The sequence below is a fragment of the Dromiciops gliroides genome, chromosome 1, assembly GCF_019393635.1.
Source record: "Dromiciops gliroides isolate mDroGli1 chromosome 1, mDroGli1.pri, whole genome shotgun sequence".
Classification (NCBI taxonomy): Eukaryota; Metazoa; Chordata; class Mammalia; order Microbiotheria; family Microbiotheriidae; genus Dromiciops; species Dromiciops gliroides.
The window spans coordinates 286,622,024-286,637,292 of NC_057861.1; the positions used below are offsets into that span (position 1 = coordinate 286,622,024).

Here is a 15,269-nt window from a genome sequence, read left to right on the forward strand (position 1 = left end):
ACAATGTCTCTGTACTGCTCAGAAAGCTTCAGTGGCTCCCTTTCTTTTTGGTATAAAATACAAACTCTTCTGCATGACATTTGGAATCCTTCACAATCTGTCTCTAACCTATCTTTCCAGTCTTATTTCTCAATACTTTTTTCACTCTGTATTCCAGCCAAACCAGCCTACTTGCCATTCCTCATACACTCCGTTCATTTCCTAATTTTATGCCTTTATATAGACTGTCCCTCATGATTGGAAAGCTTTCTACCCCTTGGAATCCCTAATTCCGTGTAAGGCTTAGCTCAAGTGGCAACTATTTAATAAGACATTTTCTGATCCAATCATAGTCTTTTGTTACATATTTTGTATTTTCTTCCCTGTGTACATGCTGTTTTCCTCCAGGAGAATATAAGCTTCTTGAGGGCAAGATTTCATCACTGGTCCTTTGGAATCATGGAGGACAACTGTATTTATCACAGTTCTAAGAGTTTTTGAAGTTGTTTGTTTTTACACTATTATTGTAGATATTGTTCTGGTTCTGTTTACTATTCTGTATCAGTTCATACAAATCTTCCCAAGACTCTTTGAAATAATTTATTTCCTCATTTTCTTAAAGTATTCTATTATATTCATATATTGCAATATGTTCAGCTATTCCTCAATTAACAGGCATTACTTTAGTTTCCAGGTTTTTTTGCCACTATAAAAAGAAATGCTTTATATACATAATTGTTATTCAGCTCAACATAAATTTAAAACCACTTCTACAAGTCATTGCAACAGTCCCTTTTCTGCCATATGCTCTGTAAGTAAGAGTCTTAGTCCTCAGTCTTTCTACCTGGGGTTTTTCATACTAAATGCTTGTAAAATTCTGTGGCAGTTGTTTACTGCTGAGGGCTCAATTTCTGGGCACTTTTGAGGAAGTATTTATTTACAGTGGGCCTTTTTCTCTCCATAGAATGCTAGATAGTTCATCTATAATTGATTTGCAATTAGCATACAACTAATATTTTTTAAAAAGACTCCCATAGCTGTTTTCTGTGAGAGGATCTGAGGTAGAAATTTAATTATCAAGCATTTCACACTTCTTCCTATCTTTTCTATTCTCTTTCCCTTGATTAAATACCATTTAAGCCCTCGCACATTTGCCAGTATCTATCACACAATCTTATGTCCCTTTTAAAATCTAATTAAACTCAATGAACATGAATTAGTTCATAAGCTGTTTTATCCTTCAACCAACCAACATTTGTTTGACCTAGGAAAGGCCACTTAACCCTTCTGTGCCTCAGTTTCTTCATCTGTTAAAGGGGAGTTTGGACTTGATGGCTTCCTAAGATACTTTTTAGCACTAAATCATTCAGCCTATGATTCTATTACACATTTAATATGTATCCAGTCATATGCCAAGCTCTGGAGGTACAAAGACAATGATGAAACAGTCTCTGCCTTCAAGGAACTTACATTATAAGAGGAGAGATAGCAGGACATATTATACCATATTGATAACTTATACAAAATGAGTACAAGATAGTTGAGAAGATCATGAAAGGCTTCTTGTAAGAAGCAACTGAGGATTTCAAGAAGCAGAGGTGAGGAGGTATTCAATTTCAGGCATGGGAAATAGCCAGTATAAATCATATTGGCAGGAAACTGAGTATCCTTTGTGCAGAACAATAGCTCACTATGGCTGGGCATCAGACTGTATAGAAGGGAGTAATGTATAAGAAATGTAGAAAGTTAAGAAGTGACAAGTTTGTGAAAAGATTTAAATATCATATGAGTTTCTAATTGATTCCAGATGTAATAAGGAGCCACTGGAATTTATTAAGTAGATGAGTGACATGATTAGAGTCCACTTTAAGAGAATAGATTGGAATGGTGAGAGGCTTAAGGTAGGCAAAATAAATAGGAGGCTATTTCAGTAAACAAGTTGGGAGTGAAAAGAGTCAGATCTAGTGTTGTGACCATATGAGTGGATGAAAGATGTATGAGAGAAATATTATAGAAACAATAAGATTTGTCACTTGAATGGATATTTGCCAAATGTATATGCATTGTGATTAAATTGAACATTTGCTAGGAAAGTGTTAACTGGCCACTGCTATGAATTGACCTTTTACATATGCTATTTCTTTTTTCCCTTTTTTTTTTTTTAGTGAGGCAATTGGGGTTAAGCGACTTGCCCGGGGTCACACAGCTAGTAAGTGTTAAGTGTCTGAGGCCGGATTTGAACTCAGGTACTCCTGAATCCAGGGCCAGTGCTCCATCCACTGTGCCACCTAGCTGCCACTATGCTATTTCTTTTAAAAAATGAAACGGGTCAAATAAATGAAGATAGCCACTCTATTCTTTGTGTTCTCAATATCTCTTGGTCAGTCCAACTCTTTTTTGAAATATGTCAAATGCAATCGGTTTAAATCACTTTGATAGGAATTTACAGTGATTTTGGTTATTACTATAGATGCTAGGATTTTGTTTCATTTAAGTAGGACCATAAAAGCAACTGATTGTCAGTCTCCCACTGGCTTCAACCTTTTCCTTAAGCTACACTAGGTTCTGACAGTTTAGTGGGGCTACCTATTAAAATATCTCAGCTTGGCAACCACACAATGGATATTTCTTTCTCCCTTCAAGCTTCAGTACAAAGGATTGTCTTCATGAGCTATTTTAATAGAAAAAGTAGATAAAAGTAACAACAACAGAAGCATTACATCATCATCATCTTTCTTTTGCTCCCCAGATGAAGTGCCTCTAAAAGGAAGATGCTCTCTTTAAGCTAGAATTTATTTCTTTATCTGTCATCATGAAGATGATGTGAAAGCAAAATATAGCTATAAAACTTTCAAAGGAAAAAGAAACTTTAAGTCAATTCAAGAAGCACCTACCATGGACCAGGCTCTTTGTTTGGCACTGGGGATACAAAGAAAGGCACAAAAAGTCCCTTTTCTCAAGGAAAGATGCCTCACAAGCAACTATGTACAAACAAGATTTAGACAGGATAAATCTGAGATCATCTTATATATGAAGACATTAGCACTAAGGGGGTCTGGTTTCTTGAAAAAGAAGGGACTGTAGGTTAAGATTTGAAGTAAGCCAGAAAAACTGGAGGTAGAGATGAGGAATGATAGGATACTGAAAACAATGTGACTTTGATTATATTCAAAATGGGAAATCCAAAAGACAATAGGTCTTTTTTCTAGGTGTCTGACTGAGTGATTATCTGTTTTGATTTTTGGCTGCTGTTCTGTATTTCCGCTTTATCCTGTAGACATTTTTGGCTGTTGGCCCCTCTGTCTTTGACCCAGTTGGCATCCTGATCCCTTACATGAATCCATGTTATTTATCATTAACTACATGTCTTTCACATATATAGAAATTCCCTGTTCAACTAAAGGTTATAACAAATATTCATGAAGATGTAGAGGTAGAAAAACAGAGCTATTTGACAGCTGCATGCAAAAAACAGATATGACAAAGATCATTACAAAATTATCAATTTATTTTTGCAAATAAGCATTTTACTGGGGATGTCATAAAAGCTGGTCAGGGATGACCCCACTCCCCAATATCATAAACTTCTCTTTTCTGATCTATTCTTGTGATTTTTTTTAAAACTGGGTGGAACCTATCTTTGTGCTCCCTCTACTGGCGGATGTCTTTTGTGCACCTTCTTTTTAAAATAACCAGTCCTCTGAGAAGACAGTAGTAGATGAAAGTCTGTTTAATGGAGTGTAAAAAGAAGTATCATTAAAACAAAGGTTATTTTCAGCTCCCATGCCTTTTACATGAAGCATACTTATATAATTCTTGGTTTTCTAGGTAATTTTTCTCAATAGCAGCATCACTTTGCATTTCACATCACTCAGAATTCTGTAAGGAGGTATATATTACAATAACCCACATTGCTATAGAGCTTTAAGGTTTACAGAGCACTTTTTCTTTTAACAATTCTGTGATGCAATTTCTGAAAGTCCTATTATCCCCACTTTACAGATGTGGAAATTGTTGCTCAATGCGGTTAAGAAAATTGTCAAGGAAGTATATTTTACATGATTGCATATATATAAGCTATATAAAATTGTTTATCATTTTAGGGAGGGAGAGGGTAGGGAGGAATGGAGAAAATTTGGTACTCAAAATTTTTTTTAAATGAAGGTTAAAATTATCTTTAAGTGTAATTGGAAAAATGCTATTAAAATTGTCTAGAAGTGTATAGATAACAAGTGCCAAAGTTAGCATGCAAACACACATCTCCTGACTCCAAAACCAGAGTCCTCCATTTAGGCTGGCTCTACATGGCTACAATAGCATTCAGGTGGTAGGAGTATAGCTTTTAGCTGGTATAGTTTGTCTAGAAATGTAAGGGGTAGCAGCACTTCTGGGTTCCTATTATGTTGCATCCCTGAGAGATAAGTTGTGTGTGGTCCATCAGTTGAAATACTATTTTACAGTGTGATACAGCCAAACACCAAGAGGTCTGTATGATTTTGTATTACCATAGAAAAATTTCTACTTCTGGAAAGTATTTCAATAGCATTGTGTAGCTTGGAAATTTTTAAAACCAATAAATTGAAACTCAAGAAACACAAGTCACTAAATAGAAAAAAGAAAAACAAAACCTTTGTGTATTTCAAGTCATATATTAACTTCTTGAGGAGATTAAGACTAATATAGTCTAAAGAGTCGTTCCTTTAGTTGTTGATTTTTGAAATGGACCTGAGATTTTATTGGGGTAGGGAAGCTTGTTGAGAAATTTTCCTTTACCAATATAGAGTTGTATCTATTCTGCAACATAGAGCCCTAGAGAATTGCATGACATCACATTCTCAGGTCTTATCAGGGGCAAGATTTGAGCTCAGTTCTTCTTGAGTCCAAGGACAGCTCTTTATTCACTACATGATGTTGCCTAAAGGCAGATAACACAGCATAAAAGTGATGGGAGCATCATCCAGTTCAAGAGAAACTGAAGGTCAAAAGCATAAAATAATTCCAATTTCTGTGAAGATTCTTCTTGGTTTTCCAAAAGTTAATAAAGCCCTGGAGAATAAAAGAATAATGGAATCTCAAAGCTTGAAGGGACCTTATAGGTCCTTTCACTAGGAACCCCATCTAATACATGTGCCTCCTCTCCAGCATCCCTGACAAGTGGTCATCCAGACTGAGGGCGTTCAATGATTAGGGACACATACTACCCCAATAAGAAAGCCTATTCTATTTTTCAATTGATCAAATTAATTACATTCTCATTATAATGAGATGGACTCTGATGCTCCCAAATCCCCTCCCACCCCCAGCACTGTTTTCCTTGGCAGAGTCAAGAATATGTCTATTTTCTTTTCCATATGACAACCCTTCCCATATGTGAAGACAGCTATGTCATTTTTTCTTCAGGCTATACTTTTTTTTTTTTTGGTGAGGCAATTGGGGTTAAGTGACTTGCCCAGGGTCACACAGCTAGTGTCAAGTGTCTGAGGCTGGATTTGAACTCAGGTCCTCCTGACTCCAGGGCCAGTACTCTATCCACTGTGCTGCTGCCCCTCAAGCTATACTCTTTCAGTTCTTCTGATCAATCCTTATATGATTTTGTTTTGTCCATCTTCATCTTCCTGGTTACCCTCCTGTTATGATCTAGTTTGTTAATGTCTCTTTTAAATTGTGGTTTTCAGAACTGAATTATTATGTTTCATTATTTTTATTACCATTCTGAACTTTGGTTATTGCATTTACAGCCTCTTCTGGGTATAATTGAATTTCTATAAATCAGCCTTATATTAGCCCTTTTTTGGTGGACAGCCATATCATGCCATTGACTCATTTTGTGGCCCACTGAAACTCTCAGGTCTTTTTCTAGTGAAGAAGCTTCTCATCTTATACTTGTGTCATAACATTTTTACATGCCAAGTCTAGGACTTTATATTTATTCTCAATGAATGTAATCATGTTCTATTTGGCTTCTACAGATTCTGCATCATTGATGAGTACTATAGAGAGTTCCAAGTTCAATCTTTGATTAAATTGAAAATTGTAACTTTTAACAAGTTAAAGCTTTTTATGTTGACATTTTAAAGAGCCAGTCATGCAATCTGATCTGAAAGAAAGACATTTCTTTGGAACCCCCAGTTTACAAACTATCCTTTTGCTGTTTTTCTGGCCTTTTGACATTCAACTTTCTGGGTGTCAGTCATATAGTTATATTTCACCTCTAATACCTTTGGCAACATCAGTGGTGCTCTGCAGAGAATTGACGACAGCAGAAGCCTGCTCAGGGAGCCAAAGGCAACATATCTTGCCTGTATCCAGTCATGTTATATTCTGAAAGCACAAATCAGGGAGGATGAGGTAGTTTCAAAGGGCAGGGTTCAATTTATATTTTGTATCTGTGTGTGAATGTGTGTGCATGCTTGTGTGTGTGTGTGTGTGTGTGTGTGTGTGTGTGTGTTTATAGTAAAGTGGAACTTCAATTTCAACCAGATAATGTTTCTTTTCTTAAATGTATTATAAAATAATACAGTATTATCCTGTTAGAAGTATAATGGCAGTAGCTCCCCCCCCCAGATTATTTCTGGAATTATTGGGAGAGGAGGCTAACTTGAACTTTCTTCTCTGAATAGAAAATATTATTCACCAAATCAGCTCAGAGGACAAAATACTATAGATTTCTTACTTTCTTTGTCTAGTAACAGCCTTGGCAAACTTGATAGAAATGGTGTGATTTTCACTGTTGCTATTTTTAGGCATATGGCGTCATATTTAAATGTCAAGTTCCTTGTTGTGTTCTTCAAGGAGATGCTTATGATTGATACTTACTGATTGCTTGGAAGTATAAAAGCTCAATATGATGGAACATTTGACTAGACACCTGTGGTAACATGATGCCAAGGTCCTACTTTCAAGCCATGGGGTGAAAAGGGTCCTCTTGTGTAATTTAAAATTCTAAATGTGGGTTCTAATCTGTTCCCACAGTTTTTGGGGAAACTGACTAAAATCACTGATAAAACGAGTTTAGGTTTTTAAGGGTTTATTGAAAGATAGAAAGAGAAAGATTGAGAACAGAATTCCTACAGCCTGGCAAGCCTATCTTTCCTCAATTCCCCTGTGAAGTCCTCTGGAGTCTCTCTCCTTCACCACAGGGAAGTCAGGAAGCTTCTGGCGCAGGCTCTCCTTCCTCCTTCCTGTCCCCTCCCAGAAATGGGAGGTTCTTGAAGCTGGTTGGTTGACTGGGCCAGAAGTTCAAAGTTTGTTAGCTTCTGAGAACCATGCTTTCTTAAGTACTCTCAAGTACCAGCCAGATGTGCTTAGAATCTAGTCAACTATAACTCAGCCTATAATCCAGTCATATCAGCCAGTAATCCACTCAGGTGGCCTCCTGAGTATCTGCCAAATCTTATCTATCACATTCCATTACCTTGACACTCTCCAAAGTAAGAGACTCCGTGGTCTCAGAGAGGATCATTTCCCACCTAGCCCCCTGAAAGGGACCTCAGTCTTTAAAATGGGCTCCCACTTAGAAAAAACTTCTTAAGAGCATTTCTTTTGGGCATTTACATAATTCCAATCTTCACCTAGGACCTAATGTAAAACTTGAAGGCTGAAAACAAGGCTGTGTTATAGAATAAAATCATACGGTTTGATAGTTAGAAGCAAGTTTGGAGATGATCTCATCTGATGCACTTCACTTTACAGATGAGAGAAATAAGGAAGGTTCAGTGAGAAAGAAGAAAATTAGGAGCAATGGCTAGAAGTTGCAGAGAGACAAATTGAAATTTGATATAAGGACAAAAATCTTAATAATCAAAGAAAGGAGAAATGGAGATTACTGCAGGAGATAGTAGATCCCCCCCTGCCTGGAAGGCTCAAACAGAGGCTATATGACCATTTTCCAGGTAAGCTGTAGAAGGGATTGATTTTTAGGTTATCAACTAGATGACTCCTGAGATCCCATCAGGGCAGGTAGGGGGTAAAGTGGATAGAGTACTGGTCCTGGAGTCAGGAAGATTCATCTTCCTGAGTTCAAATCTGGTCTCAGATACTTATTAGTTATGTGACCCTGGGCAAGTCACTTAACCCTGTTTGCCTCAGTTTCCTCATTTATAAAATGGCAAACCACTCTAATATCTCTGCAAAGAAAACACCAAATGGGGTTATCAAGAGTTGGACTTGACTGAAATGATATAACCATTTAGTCATCAGACAATTATAATTATAATTCTTCTTTTTTTTTTTTTTTGCGGGGCAATTGGGATTAAGTGACTTGCCCAGAGTCACACAGCTAGTAAGTATTAAATGTCTGAGGCTGGATTTGAACTCAGGTCCTCCTGAATCCAGGGCCAGTGCTCTATCCACTGCGCCACCTAGCTGCCCCCTAGACTAATATAATTCTTAATGGAAATTTATCTGAATATAGAGAATATTGCCATTTAGATACTTTTGATAGTGATTTTTTTCCCCTTTTTGATAAGCAAACCTATAGTCATATGGGAATTTGGGGAAAAATCATATAATCCACTTGGTGTGTACACATTGTGAAAATGTTAAATTCATAATGTCTGTATAGGATAATGCTATTAACAACTGACTCTCTGAAAATAAAGAAGTACATGCTTTTAATTTTAATCTGTATGATTAACATTTTCTCTATGATTTTTTCAATATCCCAGGGATTAAGTCCTGTGGTCTTTTATTTTTATCTTAAAATTTTATCTATCTATCTATCTATCTATCTATCTATCTATCTATCTATCTATCTATATTTATTTATTTATTTATTTAAGTTTTCAACATTTGTTTAGATAAAATTTCCAGTTTCAAATTTTTCTCCCTCCCTTCCCTCCCCCTCCCCTAGATAGCAGGTAATCTGATATAGGTTTTATTTATATATAAAACATTAAACATATTTCTGCATTGGTCATGTTATAGGAGAAGAATCAGAGCAAAAAGGAAAAACCTCAAAAAAGAAAAACAACAGCACCAAAATCAAAAGAAATAGTATGGTCTAATCAGCATCCATATTCCATAGTTCCTTTTTTTTCTGGATTTTTAGAGCCTTTTCCATCATGAATCCGTTGGAACTTTCTTGTACCATTGGATTGGTGAGAAGAATCTAGTCCATCACAGTTGATCAACCAACACACAATGTTGATGATACTGTGCACAATGTTCTGGTTCTGCTCATCTCACTCATCATCAGCCCATGCAAATCCCTCCAGGTTTCTCTGAACTCCTCCTGCTCATCATTTCTTACAGCACAATAGTATTCCATTACATTCATATATGACAGCTTGTCCAGCCATTCCCCAATTGATGGGCATCCCCTCAACTTCCAATTCCTTGCCACCACAGAAAGAGCAGCTATAAATATTTTTGTACATGTAGGTCCTTTTCCATTTTCCATGATCTCTTTGGGAAAAAGACCTAAAAGTGGTATTGCTGGGTCAAAGGGTATACACAGTTTTATAGCTCTTTGGGCAAAATTCCAAATTACTCTCCAGAATGGTTGGATCAATTCACAGCTCCACCAGCAACGCATTAGTGTTCCATTTTTTTTCCCCACAGTTTCTCCAATATTTATTATTTTCCTTTTTTGTCATTTTAGACAATCTGATAGGTGTCAGGTAGTACCTCAGAGTTGTTTTAATTTGCATCTCTCTAATCAATAGTGATTTAGAGCATTTTTTCATATGGCAATAGATAGCTTTGATTTCTTCATCAGAAAACTGCTTGTTCATATCCTTTGACCATTTCTCAGTTGGGGAATGACTTGGATTTTATAAATTTGATTTAGTTGCATATAAATTTTAGAAATGAGACCTTTATCAGAAGTACTGGCCATAAAAATTGTTTCCCAGCTTTCTGTATCCCTTGTAATTTTGGATGCATTGTTTCTGTTTGTACAAAACCTTTTTAATTTAATGTAATCAAAATCATCCATTTTGCATTTCATAATATTCTCTTTCTCTTGTTTGGTCATAAACTTTTCTCCTTTCCAAAAATCTGAAAGGTAAACTATTCCTTCTTCTCCTAATTTACCTGTGGTATCACCTCTTATGTCTAAATCATGTACCCATTTTGACCTTATTTTAGTATAAGGTATAAGATGTTGTTCTATGCCTAATTTCTGCCATACTATCTTCCAGTTTTCCCAGAGAAGTTTTTGTCAAATCCTGAATTCCTATCCCAGAAGCTGGAGTCTTTGGGTTTATCAAACAGTACATTACTAATGTCATTTACTACTGTGTCTCCTGTGCCTAGCTTATTCCACTGATCCTCCACTCTATTTCTTAGCCAGTACCAGATAGTTTTGATGACTGCCACTTTATAGTAGAATTTCAGATTTGGTACAGCTAACCCACCTTCCTCTGCATTTTTTTCATTGTTTCCCTTGATAGTCTTAACTTTTTGTTTTTCCAGATGAATTTTGTTATTGTTTTTTCTAGCTCTATAAAATAATTTTTAGGTAGTCTGATTGGTATGGCACTGAAAAAGTAAATTAATTTAGTTAGGACTGTCATTTTTATTATATTAGCTCAGCCTATCCATGAGCAATTGATATCTTTCCAATTATTTAGATCTGATTTGATTTGTGTGAAAAGTGTTTTGTAATTGTGTTCATAGAGTTCCTGGGTTTGTCTTGGCAAGTAGACTCCCAAGTATTTTATATTATCTGCCATTACTTTAAATGGAATTTCTCTTTCTATGTCTTGCTGCTGGACTTTGTTGGTCATGTATAGAAATGTTGATGATTTATGTGGATTTATTTTATATCTTGCTACTTTGCTAAAGTTGTTCATTGTTTCAAGTAATTTTTGAGCTGATTCTCTAGGATTCTCTAAGTATACCATCATATCATCTGTAAAGAGTGATAGTTTTGTTTCCTCTTTGCCTATTCTAATTCCTTTAATTACTTTTCCTTCACTGATTGCTAAAGCTAACATTTCTGGTACAATATTAAATATTAGAAGTGATAGTGGACATCCCTGTTTCTCCCCTGATCTTATTGGGAAGGCCTCTAACTTATCTCCATTACATATAATGCTTGCTGATGGTTTTAGATAGATACTGCTTATTATTTTAAGGAAAGCTCCACCTATTCCTAAGCTCTCTAGTGTTTTTATTAGGAATGGGCGCTGTACTTTGTCAAAAGCTTTCTCTGCATCTATTGAGATGATCATATGATTTGGGTTAGTTTTCTTATTGATGTGGTTGATTATGTTAATAGTTTTCCTAATGTTGAACCAGCCCTGCATTCCTCATATAAATCCCACCTGGTCATAGTGTATTATCCTGGTGATCACTTGCTGTAATCTTGCTAATATCTTATTTAAGATTTTTGCATCAATATTCATTAGGGAAATTGGTCTGTAATTTTCTTTCTCTGTTTTTGCTTTGCCTGGTTTTGGTATCACCACCATATTTGTGTCATAAAACGAATGTGGTAGAACCCCTTCTTCACCTATTTTTCCAAATAATTTGTATAATACTGGAATTAATTGTTCTTTAAATGTTTGGTAGAATTCACCTGTAAACCCATCTGGCCCTGGGGATTTTTCTTAGGGAGTTCATTAATGGCTTGTTCAATTTCTTTTTCTAATATGGGCTTATTTAAGGATTTTATTTCCTCTTCAGTTAACCTGGGCAGTTTATATTTTTGTAAATATTTATCCATTTCATTTAAATTGTCAAATTTATTGGCATACAGTTGGGCATTTTCTACGATTTTAAGTCAAACTACAAAATAATAAATCAAGCTCTTGTAACAGTTTGTTGATTTCCAAGGTGTACATGCTCACCCTGAAAATTTAACATTTGACTCTCGTGAGCCTTTGCAAGCTGGTTCTATCATGCCCTTCCTTAGATAAATTTATGATCATATATTTGTGGGTACTCCCTCCAAGGTATAGATCTACTTTTTTTCATTACACATGATTTTTGCATTTGTCTTTCTATAGATCCTTTATAGAGGATCCCCAAACATGTTAGAGGCCTTCATTATCACTCAAACTGTCCATATGTCATCTCTCATTCTTCATATATGATAGAGCAACCTGCTTTTTCAGTCACATAATTTTACCCCACTTTTTTTTGCCTGTGGTTAACATTGTTTTTATTTTTTTGTGTGTATTACATATTTTTTTAATTATGGAAGTATTTTATTATTTTCCAGTTACATGTAGAGATCATTTTCAACACTTGTTTTTATAAAATTTGTAGTTTCAAATTTTTCTCCCTCCTTCACCTTCCTCCCCCCTCCCCAAGACAGCAAGTAATCTGATATAGGTTATATATGTACAATCACATTAAACATATTTCTGTAATAGCCTTGCTGTGAAAGAAGAATCAGATCAAAAAGGAAAAACCTGAAAAAAAACAAAACAACAGCACCAAAAACAAAAGAAATAATATGGTTCAATCTACATCCATATTCCACAGTTCTTTTTTTCTGGATTTGGAGAGCATTTTCCTTGATGGAACTATCTTTTGGAACTATCTTGTACGATTATATTGCTGAGAAGAATCAAGTCTATCACAGTTGATCAACACATAATGTTGTCGATACTGTGTACAATGTTCTTTACCCCACTTTTCAAGTGCAAGTTATCATCAATAATAAGTTTCAGCCTATTCATCCATTATTCATCTTTCCATCACCCTTTTGGTCATTTACAACTTAGATTCTTTGAGATATCATTGGTGTGATATTTGCATGGATACATACCACAGACCAGTTAGCCAGAAAAAGAAAATAGGCAATAGATTTGAGGAACAACTCACAATCCCAGCATGAATAGATTTAGAGGATGTGGGTTCAAATTCCACTTCTGACTGTATGACATTTGTGTGCTCTTGGTCCTCTGTGTCTCGCCACTGGACTCCAATGACTCTGGAGGAGGTAGTGAGGCTGTTGATTTTTGCACCCCTGCCTCACTTAGATCCAGTTTATTTGTAAGTCAAGATTACCCTCCTGATATCATGGTCTTCTTCAAGAACTGTGAATGAATAACAACAATGTGTGATCTGGGGCAAGTAGGATTTTGTGACCCTCAGTTTTCTCATCTGTAAAATGAGGAGATTGTACTAAATGGCTTCTGGTAAAATTTAGGCTTAATGTTTTGGACATAGAAGAAAAAACATTTTAGGCAATTTATTTGGTAAGCAAATAACTTTTGTTTCTGTGATCAGTGACAGAACTAGAGAGCTCTGTAGGTGAAGAAAATTCAGAAAAGTGAGGTAATGAAAACTGATGCCTTACAAAAATTTTCAGAGTGGTGTCTGGAAGATTAAACCTCAGGTTAAGCTAAAGTTTCCAATGAATTCTAAGGACACAAAAACTGTTCTTTTCAAAATATTATCTAGAAAAGTTTTTCAAAAGCACAGGACAAATGATTGTTGGATAGGATTATAATAGTAGACAGTGGTAAGGAAGAACTACTCAACTCCTATTTTGCTTCTGATTTCTTTCAGACTGAAATGAAAAGAAAATGAATTAAACAGAGAACAAAAACCTAATACAAATAAAGAGATGGTAAAAGAGTTTTTTGTGCATTCATTTAGTTTACAATTTGGTCTTAATAAACTTTATCCCAAGGTACTGAAAAAACCTGGAATGTAATTGCTGAATCACTGTTATTGATATTTAAAAGAATAAATGATTTTTGGATAAGATGAGATGTGCCATAGAAGTGGAAATGGGAAAATGCTGTTCTCTTTTTCCAAAGGAGGTTTATGGATATGTCATATTATAGATTGATGAGCTTGTCCCTGATTCTTGACAAGAATAAAATGATAAATTGATGATTTATGAACATTTAACAAGGGAAAAGGTGATCATTAATAGATACCATGGGTTCATTAAGAGCAAGTCATGCTAGGCTAATGCCCTTCCTACTTTGACCAGGTTATATGAATGGTAAATTAGGGGATTTTTTTTTTACAAAGTATACCAGAATTTCAATAAAGCATCCCACAAAGCATCATGATATCCTTTTGGACCATGTAGAGAGATGTGAACTGAATAGTTAGATTAATTCATAATTGATATAGATCCAAGGTGTGTTGGTTAATGAATAAATATTCATCTTTAGAGAGGTTTCAAATGGAATTCCATAAAGTTGTATCCATGAAGCAGTAATTCAACATTTTCATCAATTGAATAATGAAAATTTTTATGCCTGTAGAATTTTCAGGTGACATTTTCAGGGAGCAGGGAGGGTGAGATAATAACATATTGGATGGAAGATTCAGGATGCAAAAAATCTCAAAAGACTGGGATGATGAGCTGAGCCTGAAATTTAATAGTAATATTTGCTTAAAAAAATCACCTGTACAATGACAGTATAGAGAAGACAAAACAGAAGACAGAAAGCTTGTATGAAAAAGATTTAAAGGTTTTAGTGGACTATAACCTTAATATGAGTCAGTAGCATTATAGGGAAGCCTCCCCTGAAAAGCTAATGTAACTTTATGTTTTATTTGGAGAAGTAAGTGTCAAGAGAAGGGAAGCCCTGTATTGGTTATGTGATATTTGTAATATTTTGTCCAATTTAGGGACTACATTTGAGGATGTACAAATTGAAGTGAATACAGAGGAAGATGAGAAGATTGATGAAAGAAACATTAAATATCAGAAAAAGCCTGGTTGAAGGAACTAGGTCTGTATAGCTTGAAGATAAATTAAAAATTAAATAAATAAAAATTTTAAAAATAGCTTGGACAGAAAACATTTTTTCCCCTGGGGTATGGGACTTGGGGGTCAGGGGATAAAAAAAAGCTATCTTCAACTATTTGAAGTATTGATGGTGTGGATGGATTGACAATTATTCTGCTTGAACATGGAAGCCAAAACTAGGACCAATTGTTAGAGGTGATAATGAGACAGATTTTTCACCCCATACAGTGTCCCAAAAGTCTTGGTGTGGTTTTAAGCTTTAATTACTTAAAAGTACAACTGTTACAAACTTATAAAACATCTGTGCTCAATTCAGCAGCACATATACTAAAATTGGAATGATACAGAAAAGATTAGCATGGCCCCTGCACAAGGATGACACACAAATTTGTGAAGCACACTTATAAAACATCATTTTGGATTTTAATTATTTAAATATATTTCCTTTTTCTTTTTATATTTCTAGTATGTTTGTGGATTTTGAATATTAATTTTTAAATTTTAATATTAAATAAATAGAGTACTCTTTTATTATGATTTGTATGTGCTACAGTTTCTGGACATTTTCATTTCAGAACCATGGATGAGTGAGGAAGATATTTTTACTTGGCCATCCCTG

The 15,269-nt window shown here is 35.2% G+C and overlaps 1 pseudogene; it reads left to right on the forward strand.

Moving 5' to 3' along the window:
• Positions 1-14,953: 14,953 nt before the first annotated feature.
• Positions 14,954-15,068, forward strand: LOC122737540 (annotated as a pseudogene).
• Positions 15,069-15,269: the final 201 nt, after the last annotated feature.